Below are 6,206 nucleotides of genomic sequence, written 5' to 3'. Positions count from 1 at the left end.
ATGAACCCTGATGGTGTTTACAAGAAGTCTGCTTCTCAATCCGAGATAGTGGGTTGCCTTGTGGAGTCATCAATGGAGAAGGTGGGTACTGGTTTGGGCCCGAAACAGTCAGAAGCCCATTACGTCTATAACTTAAGCCCGATGACCACAAGCCCAGGTAACTATCCAGGCCCATTCTCTTCTACATCGAGGAGTGATTTTGAAGAGAGCTTCTCGGTCTCTCAGTCACAAGTGGCTTCGCAAGTTGAGGCTCTCCAGACCGATGCAGATGGAGGTTTGGTTTCTCATCCATGGAGTGCTTCGCTGATAGGAGTGTCGGTCTGCATCGAGCATCTTCAAAAAATGGTTTTTAGGTTCAGTTCTAACTGGAGAAGTTTTGTGGGCTCAAATATGGTGTCGGGTGGGTTGGTCTCTATAGATACGAGGTCGGTCACTCTCGAATTTGTGCCGAGATTGATTGAACCATCTTTTCCCAAGCATTTTTTGAGTTTTTGCGAGCTGGGTCAATGGGTTTTAGAGCTTCGGGTCAGGAGGCAAACTCCTTTTCTAGTAAGGAACTCTTGAGCCTTTCTGGGGAGGTCATGCTTGTGGAGGATGCAGCTAATTTTTCTGTGGGTTTTGGTGAAACAAAATTGACAGATTGTTTACCTTTAAGGATTATTGATCTGAGTGCATCAACAACTTCGGCAGGGTTGGAGGAGGTCACTAAGGTATTGAGTATGGAGGCTAAGTTGGATATTTCTGGGTGGGTGAAACACAAAATTCCTGGTTTCAGTAAATTGGTTAGGTTGTCAATGACTCGGCACGAGAAGTTGTGCATTGCTCTCTTACAAAGGCTAGAAATTGAGATGGAGGCAGCCAATGTGCTACATCGGAAAGTAACAGGTAGCCAAAAAGTGGCTAAGTCCCAAAACAAAGGACATAGAGAGCTGCGAAGCTTGATCTCTTCGATGAATTATGATGGGAGATAGAGGGTTGGTTTTGTGTTGGTGTCAGTAGGTGGGATATTTTTGTGGTAATGAAGATAAAAATGATTTCGTGGAATGTTAAAGGTTTAAATGATCCTCAGAAATGACTTGTGGTGAAGAATTTGTTGCGGGAGTGGAAGTGTGATGTTGTTTGTTTACAAGAGATGAAAATTGCTAGTATAAATAGACAGCTGGTTTATAGTTTGCGGAGCTATCCATATGTGGATTGGGCTGTTTTGGAGGCTGATCAAACTGTTTGTGGTATTTTGATTATGTGGGATAAAAGGGTTTTGGATAAGGTGGAGGTTATGGTCGATACATTCTCAGTTTCGGTAAAGTGGCAAGGGGTGGAGGACAATTTTATATGAGCATGTTCAAGGGTTTATGGCCCAAATGAGAACAACGAGAGGGGCCACATGTGGGATGAGTTGGTGGGTATTTAGCAGTATTGGAGGATATCGTGGTGCTGCTTTGGGGATTTTAATATTGTTCGCTTTCCTAGTGCGCGTAGGGGTGAGACACGTTTGACCCTAGCTATGGAAAAATTCTCTAAATTTATTAAGGATCTTAACTTGATTGATTTGCCTTTGGAAGGAGGTTGCTATACTTGGTCAAGTGGTATTGATCAACCAGCGATGTCTAAGATTGATAGAGCTTTGGTCACTCCAAATTGGGAGGATCACTTCCCAAATGTTATTCAAAGGGTTTTATCCCGTCCTATCTCTGACCACAATCCAATTCTTTTGGACACAAGGGGGAATGGCAAGGGGGAAAAGTCCGTTCAGATTTGAAAATATGTGGTTAAAGACGGAGGGGTTTGTGGATAAAGTTCAATCCTAGTGGAATCGGCATTCTTTTGTAGGTACACCTAGTTTCGTGCTTGCCAAAAAATTAAAGGCTCTGAAAAAGGACAGTGTACAATGGAATTGCCGAGAGTTTGGTAATGTAGAGCATCAAAAGAAACAATTGATGGAGGAGTTGAAAATATTAGACGCTAAGGAAGGGGATTTAGGTCTCACTGATGGGGAGAAATGTCATAGGGCAGATTTAAGGTCCCAAGTGGAGCATCTCCTTTCCTTGGAGGAAATTTCCCGAAGACAAAAATCTAGGATGTTATGTATCAAGGAAGGGATAATAACACCAATTTCTTCCACAAAATGGCTAACTCCCATAGAAGGTTTAATCATCTGAAGGCCTTGGAGGTGGATGGGGTGGTTTTTTAGGAGGAATCCGAGGTAACTAATCAGGTAGTCCAATTTTATAAAAATTTGTACAAGGAGTCTGAGGGGTGGAGGCCTTTTGTGGAGGGTTTGGAGTTTGACCGTATTGGAGATATGGAGAGGGTTTGGCTTGAACGGAAGTTTGAGAGAGAGGAGATACTTCGAGTCATAAGTGACTTGGAGGGGGACAAAGCTCCAGGTCCGGATGGGTTACTATGGCGTTTTATCAACATTGTTGGAGAGTAATGGAGAAAGACGTCTTAGCAGTCTTTAAAGAGTTTTTTCAACATTGTAAGTTTGAAAAATCCCTTAATGCTACCTTCATTGCTTTAAATCCTAAAAAGAATGACGCCTCTAATATTAGAGATTTCCGGCCTATTAGCTTGGTGGGGAGTGTGTATAAAATCTTGGCTAAGGTTTTGGCAAATCATTTGAGAGTGGTTTTAGATCAGTTGATCTCGAAGACTCAGAATAGCTTTGTGGGTGGGAGACAAATCCTTGACTCAGTTCTTATTGCGAATGAGTGTGTGCATAGCCGAGGGAAGAGTAGGGTTCTTGGAGTCATTTGTAAACTTGATATTGAGAAGGCTTACGATCATGTGAACTGGGAGGCTTCACTGGATTTGTTGAATAGAATGGGTTTTGGAGTGAAGTGGTGTAAGTGGATCCATACTTGTATATCCACAGTTCAGTTCTCTGTTTTGATTAATAGGTCTCCAGTTAATTTCTTTGGAAGTTCAAGGGGTTTAAGACAAGGGGATCCGCTATCTCCTATGCTATTTTTTATTGTGATGGAGGTGTTCAGTAGGATGTTGAGAAGAGTGGAGAAAGCTGGCTTGATAAGTGGTTTTAAAGTTGAAGGTAGGAGGGGTGGTAGGGAAAGTGTTTCACATCTATTGTTTGCAGACGATACTATCCTATTTTGTGATGCAGATGTGGAGCAAATTCTTCATATTCGGTTGTACTCAGCTTTCAACCGGTAACAGGTTTAAAGGTCAATGTGCACAAGAGTGAAATGGTTCCAATAGGGGAGGTTGATGATGTGCATGCCCTGGCTGAAACTTTGGGCTGTAGAGTTGGAACTTTGCCTATGTCATATCTTGGCATGCCATTGGGGGCGTCGCATAACTCCCCTTTAATTTAGAATCCCATTCTAGAAAAATTTGAGCGGAAATTAGCCAAGTGGAAGAAGTTGTATTTGTCTAAAAGGGGTCGATTGATGTTACTCAAGAATGCATTATCTAGTCTTCCTACCTATTTTCTATCTCTATTCACCATTCCTACTTATATGGCTAATAAAATTGAAAAGTTGCAAAGGGATTTTCTATAGGGTGACAACAAGATTCATCTGGTAGGATGGGATAAAGTTTGTGCGCCTATAGCTAACGGTGGCTTAGGGATAAGAAAACTTACTACTTTCAATAAGGCCTTATTGGGGAAATGGTTGTGGCGGTTTGGGAAGGAAGAGGATCGATTATGGAGAAGGGTGGTAGTTTCAAAATATAGGGAAGATTGGGGGGGATGGACCTCAAAGCTAGGTAGGGGAGTTCATGAGTGTGGTTTGTGGAAAGGTATTCATATGGGATGGGAGGATTTTAGCAAAAATTGTCAGTTTGTTGTTGGGTTGGAGAATAAAGTGAGATTTTGGCAGGATGGGTGGTATGGGGATCAACCTTTCCAATTGGCTTTCCCAAGACTGTATGGTATTGCCCTTGATAAGGAGGCATCTATAAAAGCTTCTCTGTCGAGGCAGGGGGCGAAGGATAAAAGAATTTGGGATGTTCGTCTCATTCGAGATCTTAATGAGTGGGAGATGGATGAAAGGCTGCATTTTCTTCGTATTTTGGGAGCTAATACCCCTCCACTGGATGTTGGAGACCGGGTGAGATGGAAGTTGAAACCTAATGGGGAGTTTGATACCCGGTCGTATTTTAACAAATTGCGGGATTCTCCCTCAATTGTCTTTCCTTGGAAAGGTATATGGAGAGTAAAGGCACCTAGATGGGTTTCTTTTTTTATTTGGTGCGTAGCTTGGAATAAGATCCTAACGGGTGATAATTTGCAATTGAGGAGATTGGTTTTTGTAGACTAGTGCACTATGTGCCGTCATAGTGGAGAGACGGTAGACCATTTACTTCTTCATTGTGAGATGGCTCATCAATTGTGGAGCTTTGCCTTAATAACTTTTGGTTGGTTTCTCTTGGGTTATACCTAGATCGATTCCAGATTTGCTTTTTGGCTGGTGGAATTGGTTGGGGAAGCATTCGTCTCAGATTTGGAACTTAGTTCCGTTGTGCACCTATGGTGTATTTGGAATGAACGGAATCGGCGGACTTTTGAGGGTTTGGATAGTTCCGATGATCAGATGCTTGCTTCTTTTAGTGGGACTCTTTTTGATTGGTCTTGGGCATGGGGACTCATGACTAGTGATTCTCTCCCTTATTTTCTTTGTTCTCTTTCTCTTTTGTAATTATTTTGTTGTCTGGTTCTTTTTTGTTTTCTCTATATTTTTTTTCTTCTTGTATTCTTTGGGTCTGCTCTGTGTTTTTCATGCATAAAGTAGTCATTCGTATATATAACATTCTTATTTATTAAAAAAAAAAAAGCTGAAATTGCATGATGGAACAGTTCATTTTCCGAATGAGGTTCAATACATACCTAACTTGAAGAAGAATCTCATCTCAGTTAGTTTATTAGAATCCAAAGGTTTCAAGATTGCTATAGAAAATAGAACTCCTAAGGTACTACATGGTGCTTTGGTAGTGATGATGGCCACACATTGAAGGAACATGTATTTCCTTAAAGGGAGTACTATTGTAGGTGGAGTAACAAATAGGGAGGTTGCTTCAAACACTATTAGACTTTTGGAACATGCAAGTGAGAATACTTTGTTTGAGAGTGACAAGAATTGCAAATTTGAAGTTTGTAAGCCTTGTGCTTTGGAGAAGCAAAATAAGGTCAAGTTTGGAACAATAGTCCATCATACTAAAGGTATGCTTGACTATGTACATAGTGATGTGTGGGGCCCTATTAAGGTTAAATCTTTTGGAAGTAGGAATCATGATGTTAATTTTGGTGGTGACATGGTGATTAAGCCTTTGCGCAAGTTCAAACATTGCTTGGACTTGTATGGTATTTGCAATTTGAATTAGCCCGTAGGGCTTTGTTGGAGGCGACAGAGAAGTTTTGTTTATGGTGATATAAATTTTGATTTTTGGATTTGGCACCATCTTCAAGTGCATTTGGCATCCATTAGCTCATTTGGAAGCCATTTTTAGATAATATACAATTTTTTTTCTTTTGGTTAGGCTCTAAGTTGATTTAGTGCTTTTGCATTTATGGCTTGAGAGATGTCTTGTCAAGGTGGAGAATTGTTAAGGATTTGTATTTGGTGGTTTGCAAATTTCTTTTGTAAGACGTTGGAATTCAAGTCAAAGTGGAGATTTGTAAAACATGGCTTGAATTAAGGAGTTTGACTCCTTGTTGGATTTGGATAAGAAATGAATTTTATTCCTTTTGAGTGACTGTTGCTTGAAGTTGTCAAACTCTATTATAAGTCTTGTCTCCTACTTGATTTTGAGTTCTATTTGGAATAGGAGTGATTCTCCTTTGTGCGTGGAAGATGAGTCTAGTGAGAGAGGTTTTGTTGCCGCTTGGTTTGATTTTGGTTCTGCAATTTGGTGACTTGCTCTCTCTTGGTTTGTTGCAACTTTTGGATTTGATTTGTGGCTCTCTCTTTGATTTTTGCGCAATTCATATTTGGTATTTGATATTCATATTTGGTATTTGTGAACCTTCGGTTCTTTGGTTTTGTATTTGTGAGAGAGAACTATTTGGGTGTATTTAGGATTTGGGTTTGTGAAAGTGCATCTACACCAATCTATATTATCCTAAATTTGATATAGTGAAATTCTTCGTCGTCGCTCATGGATATAGACTATTGCCGAACCACGTAATTCTTTTTGTTTAGTGTCTATTTTCTTTTGGATTAATTCCTTTGTTCTATTGTTTGTTTGGA

Source organism: Quercus robur, chromosome 4 (assembly GCF_932294415.1).
Source record: "Quercus robur chromosome 4, dhQueRobu3.1, whole genome shotgun sequence".
NCBI lineage: Eukaryota > Viridiplantae > Streptophyta > Magnoliopsida > Fagales > Fagaceae > Quercus > Quercus robur.
The sequence above is the reverse complement of the archived record's forward strand: the minus strand, read 5'-3'. Positions refer to the sequence as shown.